The sequence below is a fragment of the Rhinatrema bivittatum genome, chromosome 3 (genome assembly GCF_901001135.1).
Source record: "Rhinatrema bivittatum chromosome 3, aRhiBiv1.1, whole genome shotgun sequence".
NCBI classification, from domain to species: Eukaryota; Metazoa; Chordata; class Amphibia; order Gymnophiona; family Rhinatrematidae; genus Rhinatrema; species Rhinatrema bivittatum.
In genome coordinates this window covers 508,642,776-508,654,166 of record NC_042617.1, presented here as the reverse complement: position 1 = coordinate 508,654,166, position 11,391 = coordinate 508,642,776, and the positions used below count along the sequence as shown (strand labels likewise).

General features: G+C 44.2%; 1 non-coding gene across 1 annotated transcript; it reads left to right on the top strand.

Moving 5' to 3' along the window:
* The first annotated feature begins 11,084 nt into the window (after positions 1 to 11,084).
* TRNAI-UAU lies at positions 11,085 to 11,157 on the top strand. The gene has a single exon. It is a non-coding gene; the product is annotated as a tRNA-Ile (tRNA).
* The last annotated feature ends 234 nt before the right edge of the window (positions 11,158 to 11,391 follow it).

Below are 11,391 nucleotides of genomic sequence, written 5' to 3'. Positions count from 1 at the left end.
GGCCAGAGCTGAATTGAAGGCTGTTAATGATAAAAAGCTTCTTTACCAATTAGAGCTACTACGTCAAACCTATTATGAACAGGGTAACAGGGCTAGTCGTCACTTAGCCAGGCACCTTAAACTGCAGCAAGCTCAACGCTCAATAGTGAAAATGAAATCCTCTTGGGACTTTCGCAACCACACCTACCGAAATCCGGAAATGCTTTTCACAATTCTATGGATCCCTATATGCACAGGACGTATCCATTTCCGAGGATAGCATAAATCACTATTTAAACAGTGTTGACCTGCCCAATTTAACACAGGAGCAGCAGCAATATCTAAATAATGCCATTAGCCTGGCAGAGGTAGTAGCAGCCATAAAAGACCTAAAGCCGGGGAAAGTACCAGGCCTAGATGGCCTCTCTAGTGCATATTATAAATCTCTCTCACATGTCCTAGTGGCCCCTGTTACTGAGATGTTTAATTCATTGAAAGTTGGGGGTTTATTGCCTGAACAATCTAACACCACTGGCATCACAGTACTTGAGAAACCTGGCAGGGATCCCGTCACGTGTGGATCTTATAGACCCATTTCACTGATTAACCCAAACTACTGGCCAGGATACTAGTCTCAGATTCAATAATTTAATGCCTTTATTGGTTCATAATGACCAAGTAGGCTTTATCCCCCAGCAGCAAGCTGCAGACAATGTCCGCAAAATTATAGACAAGACATGGTGGGTGTCGAAACTTAATATCCCTACAGTGTTGCTGTCGGTGGATGCCGAGAAAGCTTTTGACCTAGTACACTGGCCATTTTTGTTTAAAGTCCTGGAGAAAATGCAGTTTGGAGGATGCTTTCTACAATGGTTGAAAGCGCTATATAAGGATCCCAGGACTAGAGTTAAGGTTAATGGGAGCTATGGAGACAGTTTTCCTATTGGGTGGGGAACGAGACAGGGGTACCCTCTTTCCCCCTTATTATTTGCCCTATTCTTAGAACCTCTCATGACCTCGATTCAACACTTGAGCTTGATTAGTGGGGTGCAAGTGGGAGAGTTATTTTCCAAATTGTCGCTGTTCGCAGATGATATTTTATTTACAATTACTGATCCCGCCTGCTCACTCACAGGAGTAATGCATGAGCTAAAAAGATTTGGCTCTGTCTGAGGTCTTAAAGGCAATTATGACAAATCCGAACTACTAAATATTAATGTACCCCACACTACCATTGAAATCATCCGACATCAATTCCCTTTTAAACACACAAAAAGCTCTTTGAAATACCTCAGTGTAAAAATCTGCCCACTCATCTCGGATCTTTTTTCAGCCAATTATGTCCTGTTAGTTAAAAACATAAAACTCGATATGAGTAGGTGATCCCGCGAACATTTTTCTTGGTGGGGCCGAATAGCCATCGTAAAGATGAACGTCCTGCCCAGGCTATTGTATCTGTTCATCACACTTCCCATTCATATTAGAAATGTGACCTTATGTAAATGGCAAAAGAAGATTTTTTATTTTATTTGGCGGTGTGGCACGCACGGTTTTGGTGGTGTGGCACGCATGGGTGGCATGCACGGTTTTGTATATCCCTAAGACCCAGGGTGGCTTGGGAGTGCCTAATCTTTTAAGTTATTACGTTGCGGCCCAGCTAAAAGCTATTATGAAATGCACATGGTAGCTCATCCCAAACAGTGGGTTCGATTGGAATAGGCTATGGTAGGACCTATGCCATTACAAGCTATGCCATGGCAGCCTCAAGTTACCTGGCGAGAGAAGCATTATTATCCCTCCACTTTAGAAACTACCATGCAGATCTGGGAGCAATGGTGAGCTAAATTAGTGGGAGATCATGATTATTACCAATCGACCTATCTATTTCATAACTCTCGGTTTCCCCCATGCCGATCTCTCCAAGCATTCACAAATTGGTATAACTCAGGAATCTATCAGTTTGAACATGTACTTCAACTAACTTCAATTATAGCCTTTGACCAATTGTGTGAGGGCTCCCGACTGTCAAGGGGGAACTTTCTGCAGTATGGACAAATACAACATTTTATGGTAACGGTGCAAAGAGCCCAACAGGACAAGTAGGACAGTAGGACAAGGAAAATATCAATTTGAGATGTATTGTCAGGGAGCTGATAAACTAGGAAGCAAAATTTCTAAAGTATATACCCTACTGTTGGAAAAAGGGGGGGAACAATTCTCCCACTGTAAAACCTGGGAAACCAATTTAGGTATTACTATCACACCATAAGACTGGACCACTATTTACCTAAATGCCCATAAATGTTCCATATCTACCTCACTCCAGGAAAATTGCTATAAATTAATATATAGATGGCATACTACTCCAGTCAAACTGCATAGGATGTTCCCCTCACTGGGTGACTTGTGCTGGCATGGCTGCGGCGCGTGGGGCACGTATCTTCACATTTGGTGGCAATGTAGCAAGATACAGGAATTTTGGAAGGCCATTACTGATTGGATTTCTCGGTTAATGGAGATTCCTATAGAACCTAATGCTATGCATATTTTACTGCCATATCCTGTTCCTAATGTTGGTAAACATCAACAAAGGTTTTGCCAATAAGTATTCATAGCGGCTCGATGCGAATTGGCATTCCTGTGGAAGCAGTCTACCACTCCAACTCTTACTAAGGTCATTCTACGATTGACCACTAATTATCAGCTTGCATATCTCACTGCCCTAAAGAATAATCAATTATCAACATTTCGACAGATTTGGGACCCCTTTTATCAGTGGCAGCTGACACAATCCTCCAGTTCGGACTTTTCCCAATCTCAGCCCTAAAGAGATGCATGTTTAGCTTAACACTTGATAAGGGATGAGGTATCACAGATCTTTATACAATGATGGTAGACTAGCTAGTGACCTTCTGGGTGCTTCTTTGATGCCTTGTGGGCTGTTGTATTCCATGCTATACTTGCCAATTTAAAGTCATATTATACTATACCTGCACCTTTTGTATGAAATTATGGTTGCCTCACTGGAACTTCTATATTGACACGGATTTCTAAACACCTGGATGCTTGTGGACCATGCTCTGGGAGGGGGATGATAGGGAAGGGAAGGGTTTAAAAAAGGTTTGGAGAAGTTCTTGGAGAAGTTCATTACCTGCTATTAATCAAGTTGATTTAGAAAATAGCCACTGCTATTACTAGCATCAGTAGCATGGGATAGACTTAGTTTTTGGGTACTTGCCAGGTTCTTATGGCCTGGATTGGCCACTGTTGGAAACAGGATGCCTGCCTTGATGGACCCTTGGTCTGACCTAGTATGGCATGTTCTTATGTTCTTATAGAATGAACTATGGAGTTAGTTTTATATTAGAGCAAAGCAATGTTTATATTTGTATTATAGAGGCAATATGTGGTTAAACATATGACCAGCCCAAGTGAGCATAATTGACAATGGATAATTTCCTTGGGAAACGCTATGATGTCAATATATAGCATAAATAACAGGCATGTAACAACCTAGAAGACAGGAGTATTGGCATTGAGCAAGAGCACTTTTACAAAAGCAAGAAAAGCAGGATTGCTGGCAAGAGCACTTCTATAATAGTAAGATAAGCCAAATACAAATTTTTCCAATAGTGAAGCTGCATTTTCTACAAAAAGGATACAAGCCAAAAACAGCAAGTGTATATAACTTTTTACAATATTTCCCTGATGACGCCATTATTAGGTAAAACTTAGGCCTACGTTGGGAAGGACTAAGAGTACTTATTAGTATTAAATGTTTTCAATAAATATTCATAGTACCATACCTCAATTAAGTACAATATTAAAAATTGTTAAATATAAGATACTGGAATAATATTGATGGAATTATGAGGTGTGGGTATGTCGATTTTTAATGCTGGATATAGTATGAGTGGTAAGTGTGTGGTGTAAATGGTTTTTAAGGGGTGATGGTCTAACGGCATGTGCAATATATTTGTATAAGATTTAATAAAATATTTTTGAAGTGTTATCAATTGTACTGTGGATATGCAATACAGATAAGGGTAGATTTTTTTAAAATTCGCACATGCACACATGGACGCGTGATTTTATAACATGCGTGTGGTGGGAGGTCGCGAGCAAGGGGGAGTACTTTTTTTTTTATAATAAGTTTTTATTGAAAATTCTCAGTATAACATATATGTCAACATGAACATGCATGAAAAATGTACATGCTGGGTATGTTATCCATACAAACGCGATCGCAATATATCATTCTGGTTGCCCTTCTCTGTACCTTTCCATCACAATTATATCTTTTTTGAGATGCGGTGACCAGAATTGTACACAGTATTCAAGGTGTGGTCTCACCATGGAGCGATTCAGAGACATTATGACATTCTCTGTTTCATCCAACATTCCATTTCTAATAATTCCTAACATTCGGTTTGCTTTTTTGATTGACGCAGCACACTGAACCAACAATTTCAATGTATTATCCACTATGGCGCCTATATCTCTTTCCTGGGGGATAGCTCCTAATATGGAACCTAACATTGTGTAATTATAGCATGGGTTATTTTTCCCTATATGCATCACCTTGCACTTACCCACATTAAATTTCATCTGCCATTTGGATGCCCAATTTTCCAGTTTTACAAGGTCCTCCTGCATTTTATCACACTCTGCTTGTGATTTAACTACTCTGAATAATTTTGTATCATCTGCAAATTTGATTACCTCATTCATTGTATTCCTTTCCAGATCATTTATAAATATATTGAAAAGCGCAGGTCCCAATACAGATCCCTGTGGCACTCCATTGCCCACCCCCCTCCACTGAGAAAATTGTCCATTTAATCCTAGTATCTGTTTCCAGTCTTTTAACCAGTTTGTAATCCATGAAAAGACATCGCCACCTATCCCATGACTTTTTATTTTTCCTAGAAGCCTCTCATGAGGAACTTTGTCAAATGCCTTCTGAAAATCCAAATGCACTACATCTACCGGTTCACCTTTATCTACATGCTTATTAACCCCGTCAAAAAAGTAAAGCAGATTTGTGAGGCAAGACTTGCCTTGGGTAAAGCCATGCTGACTTTGTTCCATTAAATCATGTCTTTCTATATGTCTGTGATTTTGATTTATTTATTTATTTATTTACACATTTTTATAGATTACAAATTACTCTCCACTATTTTTCTTGGCACTGAAGTCAGGCTAACTGGTCTGTGGTTTCCTGGATTACCCCTGGAAACCCTTTTTAAATATTGGGGTTACATTAGCCACCTTCCAGTCTTCAGGTACAATGGATGATTTTAATGATAGGTTACAAATTTTTACTAATAGATCTGAAATTTCATGTTTTAGTTCCTTCAGAGGAGAAGGATGCCACTTGCAGCTGAAAAAAGAAAGACACAGTGGCCACCAGAAAACCTCATCCCGCTGGCGGCCGAAGAGAGAAGGAGGACATGATGGCTGCCAGTTATCTCCATCCTGCTGGCAGCTGAAGAAGAGGCCCAGTTCCTATGTGTGTGTGAGTGTGGGTGTAGGTGTGTGTGTGGGTGGGTGGGTGGGTGGGCGTGGGTGACTGCCTGTGTGGATGACTACTTCTGTGTGTGGATGGATGAAATGTGTGTTTGTGGAGCGGGGACAGCCCATTTAGGTGGATGCCTATGGGTAAGTGTGGCTGGGTGAGATTGTGTGTGAGAGTGGGTGGGGGATATGTGTATGTGTGATTGCCTGAGTGTGTGTGGATGACTACCTGGGTGGAAAGTGAGAGACTGGGTGTGGGTTTGTGGGTGGATGAGATCTGTGTATGTGTGGGCAAGAGGCTGAGTGTTTGGGTGTTTAGGAGAGGCTGTGTGTTGAGGGGTGGATGGGTGGATGGGTGACAGCTTGTGTGGGTGTCTGCCTATGTGTCTGTGGGTGATTGCTTTTGTGTGGGTGGGGGATAAGAGGCTGTGTGTGTGTGTATGGATGGGTGAGAGCCTGAATATGTATGTGGCTGGGTGAAAGCCTGTGTGATTGTGTGTATGTGTGACTGCATGGGTGTGTGACCACCTGTGGTTGTGTGGATAACAACTGGAGTGGGTGGATGCAAGTTTGTGGGTGAGATCCTGTAATTGTGTGTGTGTGAGGTTGAGAACCTGTGTGGGAGAGGGGTGGGTAGGTGATAGCCTGTGTGTGGAGGTGGGTTGGTAAGATCCTGTGTGTGGGGGGTGGGTAAGTGAGAGCCTATGTGGGTATGTGTGACTGCCAGTGTGTGGATATGGGTGGGTGGTTGACTGCCTGTGTGGGTGTGTGTGTGAGAGCCAGCACATGTGTGTGTGTGTGGGGGGGGTGAGAGCCAATGAGTGTGTATGTGAGAGTTGTGTGTGGCAAGAGGCCAGTGTGTTTGTGTATGTGTGTGAGGGAGTTAGAGCCTATGTGTGTGTGTGTTAGGGATGTGAATCGTTTTTCAACGATTAAAATTATCGTCCAATAATTTTAATATCGTCTTAAATCATTATAGAACACAATACAATAGAAATTCTAACGATTTATCGTTAAAAATCGTTAAATCGTGTTAGTGCGCACTAACTCCCATTAGTGCGCACTAACAGAAAATGATACAAATTGACACTTTCCAGGTCAGTAAAGGTCAGTTAGGAATGAATATGTATTCCTATTGGCTGGCTGCCCTCTTATCTATTGATGTTACCAAGGTTCCCACTGAGGTGATGGTTGAGGGGTTGGGAAATGGAAATGGAAACTCAGGAACACTAACAGAAAATGATACAAATTATTGACACTTTCCAGGTCAGTAAAGGTCAGTTAGGAATGAATATGTATTCCTATTGGCTGGCTGCCCTCTTATCTATTGATGTTACCAAGGTTCCAACTGAGGTGATGGTTGGGGGGATGGGAAATGGAAACTGTTGGTAGTTGACAAAAAAAGTAATGTGATCAGTCAATATGTCTAGAAATTGTGCAGTATTCCTGATACCAGGGGTGTTGTGATCTTCCTGCACTCAGTGCCCTATCCCTGATACCAGGGGTGTTGGGATCTTCCTGCACACAGTGCCCTAACCCTGACACCAAGGGTGTTGTGATCTTCCTGCACACAGTGCCCTATCCCTATTAATACCAGGAGGTTTGTGATCTTCCTGCACACAGTGCCCTAACCCTGATACCAGGGGTGTTGTGATCTTCCTGCACACAGTGCCCTAACCCTGTTACCAGGGGTGTTATGATCTTCCTGCACACAATGCCCTAACCCTGACACCAGGGGTGTTGTGATCTTCCTGCACACAGTGCCCTATCCCTATTAATACCAGGAGTGTTGTGATCTTCCTGCACACCATGCCCTAACCCTGATACCAGGGGTGTTGTGATCTTCCTGCATGCAGTGCCCTATCCCGCCTGCATTACTAGTGAGAGGCTGGCTTCACAGACAGGGGGGAGCTGCCTGACCCTCACTCCTGACTTCCCCCATGTCCCAGCCAGTGAATGGTGTGTGGGTGAGGGGGAGGGGAGGATGGTGAAGTCTGAGACAGCTCCCTCCCTGCATTACTAGTGAGAGGCTGGCTTCACAGACAGGGGGGAGCTTCCTGACCCTCACTCCTCCCCTCCCCCATGTCCCAGCCAGTGAATGGTGTGTGGGTGAGGGGGGGGGGAGGATGGTGAGGCTGAAACAGCTCCTTCCCTGCATTACCAGTGAGAGGCTGGCTTCACAGACAGGGGGGAGCTGCCTGACCCTCACTCCTCCCCTCCCCCATGTTCCAGCCAGTGAATGGTGTGTGGGTGAGGGGGGGGGGAGGATGGTGAAGGCTGAGACAGCTCCCTCCCTGCATTACTAGTGAGAGGCTGGCTTCACAGACAGGGGGGAGCTGCCTGACCCTCACTCCTCTGGGGTGTTGTGATCTTCCTGCACACAGTGCCCTATCCGTGATACCAGGGGTGTTGTGATCTTCCTGCATGCAGTGCCCTATCTCTATTAATACCAGGAGTGTTGTGATCTTCCTGCACACAGTGCCCTATCCCTAATACCAGGGGTGTTGTGATATTCCTGCACACAGTGCCCTATTCCTGATACCGGGATGTGTGCAAGAAGATCACAATACCCCCGGTAACTGGGATAGGGCACTGCATGCCAGAAGACCACAACACCCCTGGTATTAGGGATAGGGCACTGTGTGCAGGAAGATCACAACACCCCTGGTATCAGGGATAGGGCACTATGTGCAGGAAGATCACAACACCCCGGAGAAGTGAGGGTCAGGCAGCTCCCCCCTGTCTGTGAAGCCAGCCTCTCACTAGTAATGCAGGGAGGGAGCTGTCTCACCCTTCACCATCCTCCTCCCCCCTCCCCCACACACCATTCACTTGCTGGGACTTGGGGGAAGGGAGGAGTGAGGGACAGGCAGCTCCCCCCTGTCTGTGAAGCCAGCCTCTCACTAATAATGCAGGGAGGGAGCTGTCTCCGCCTTCATCATCCTCCCACCCCCCACTCACCCACACACCATTCACTGGCTGGGACATGGGGGAGGGGAGGAGTGAGGGTCAGGCAGCTCCCCCCTGTCTGTGAAGCCAGCCTCTCACTAGTAATGCAGGGATGGAGCGGTTTCAGCCTCACCATCCTCCCCCCCCCCTCACCCACACACCATTCACTGGCTGGGATATGGGGAGGGGAGGAGTGAGGGTCAGGAAGCTCCCCCCTGTCTGTGAAGCCAGCTTCTCACTAGTAATGCAGATGGGAGAAGGCACTGCATGCAGGAAGATCACAACACCCCTGGTATCAGGGTTAGGGCACTGTATGCAGGAAGATCACAACACTCCTGTTATTAATAGGGATAGGGCACTGTGTGCAGGAAGATCACAACACTCCTGGTATTAATAGGGATAGGGCACTGTGTGCAGGAAGATCACTACATTCCTGGTATTAATAGGGATAGGGCACTATGTGCAGGAAGATCACAACACTCCAGGTATTAATAGGGATAGGGCACTGTGTGCAGGAAGATCACAACACCCCTGGTATCAGGGTTAGGGCACTGTGTGCAGGAAGATCACAACACTCCTGGTATTAATAGGGATAGGGCACTATGTGCAGGAAGATCACAACACCCCTGGTGTCAGGGTTAGGGCACTGTGTGCAGGAAGATCACAACACCCCTGGTATCAGGGTTAGGGCACTGTGTGCAGGAAGATCACAACACTCCTGGTATTAATAGGGATAGGGCACTGTGTGCAGGAAGGTCACAACACCCCTGGTGTCAGGATTAGGGCACTGTGTGCAGGAAGATCACAACACTCCTGGTATTAATAGGGATAGGGCACTGTGTGCAGGAAGATCACAACACTCCTGGTATTAATAGGGATAGGGCACTGTGTGCAGGAAGATCACAACACCCCTGGTATCAGGGTTAGGGCACAAGTTCTAGTCACATTGACTGATCACATTACTTTTTTTGTCGAGCTACCAACTGTTTCCATTTCCCATCCCCCATATATTGTCAGTGGGAACCTTGGTAACATGAATAAATAAGAGGGCAGCCAATAGGAATACATATTCATTCCTAAACTGACCTTAACTGACCTGAAAAGTGTCAAATTGTATCATTTTCTGTTAGTGCGCACTAATCGGAAAAAACGATTTTTTAACGAAACAATCGTGCCAAACACGATTTTCTTCTCCTGCCAGACGATTTCAATCGTTAAGACAATAGGGGACACGATTCACATCCGTACTCATTTTTGGTTTTTACCTGCCGGTGCCAGTGCAAAAGTGCGCAATTTTGGACACATTTAAAGTTACTTCATCTGCTCTGCCTTTCCCTCTCCCTCACATCATTGATATATGTCACCGGGGATGTTAAGATTACTACAACGATTTAACATTTTTCCGTGGTATTATAATGCCCACTGACTAGTGCCCACTGCACACACTTTGCCTTCTGCCAGGCAAACAGTGAGTGTCATCCTGTCTGCTCTGTCTGCACTATTTCTCTGTCACAGACAGGCTTCACAATACAGCCTGTTATGCTGCACTTTCTGGCCTGCCTTCACTGCTTGCTTATGCCCAGTACTACCTAGCTCCCACTGCCCACACTGTGCCCACTGGCAGTCATACAGAGAATAAATAACTAATCTGAAGTGTAGCTAAGGCTTCAATCACGAAAAAGGAAAAACAGAACAACAAGCAAAGCAACACAAATCTACAATGATGCAGAAATATTGTGATGCCATGCTGCCTCCATGGTTTGTTTTCCTGTCTTGTGTTAATGGGCTGCCACAGCATAAATCCTTACCAAGAATTCGGAGAGACCTCAGAGCTATGCTTTCACACAGACAACGTCTAGAGAAACAATGCAGAGCAAGGCTATGACATGCTCATTCTTCGAGCTCAGCATCACTGTAACCCGCTCTGCGGCATTATAGGAGACTAGGAAAATGCTCCGCTGCGATACATCATAACTCTCATTGCTTGACGGTATGCCAATCCGTCCCTTCTCTGCAGCCTGCCCGCTCCACAGTGTATGAACCTTTCTCCATACATTTGCAACTGTTGCTATGCCTATGATTTCCATGGGTCTTTTGACTATAATTGCTTATAGAAATCATTCTGTTTGACAGAAATGAAACAAGTAGGATTCCTTTAGTTCACGGGTCCCCTTCAGCTCATTTTGGACCCTAAGTTTGGAGTCAGAGTTTAAAGCTTTTAAAAAAGCTCTAAAAGCATGGCTGTTCGAACAGGCTTATATTGACTATCTTGAAAAAAAGGACTAATTGGTTTAAAGAAACATTATTTTTATCTTTGTTTTATGTTCATTTATTAATAATTGATTAACAATTTTATTTTTTATCATATTTTACTGTACCTTTTAGATATTTCAGTTTGATTTTATGATTTTGTAACATGTAAACCGTTGTGATGTATATTATGAACGATGGTATACAAGAATTTTTAATAAATAAACTAAATAAATAAAAAAGAATCAAGTTGGCTCCACTGATTTCATTTTTATATTTTGTTTTCAATGAATGCACTTCTCTAGCTGAGATGCTTGTTCAATTAGTCCTCCTTTAGTCTCGCATCAAGAGTTCAATAGTTGCTCACAGGTTAAAGGACGAGGTTAGTTGGTTCCATAGTGTAGTGGTTATCACATCTGCTTTATACGCAGAAGGGCCTGGGTTCAATCCCAAGTGGAGCCATTTTTAACTTGCTGCAGAAACAGGCATGCGTCTGAGTGCAAGGATAACTTAGATACCGAAAAAGCAAGTTGAAGACCAATGGGTTCCAATGTGCAGTGGAAACCCCACCTGTCAGGTTTTCAGGATATCCACAATCTATATGCGTGGGATAGATTTACAGGCCCTTCCTTCTATGCGTGCTACTTGATCTCATGCAAATTCATAGCAGATATCGTCTTCCCCAGAAGAAGTGTG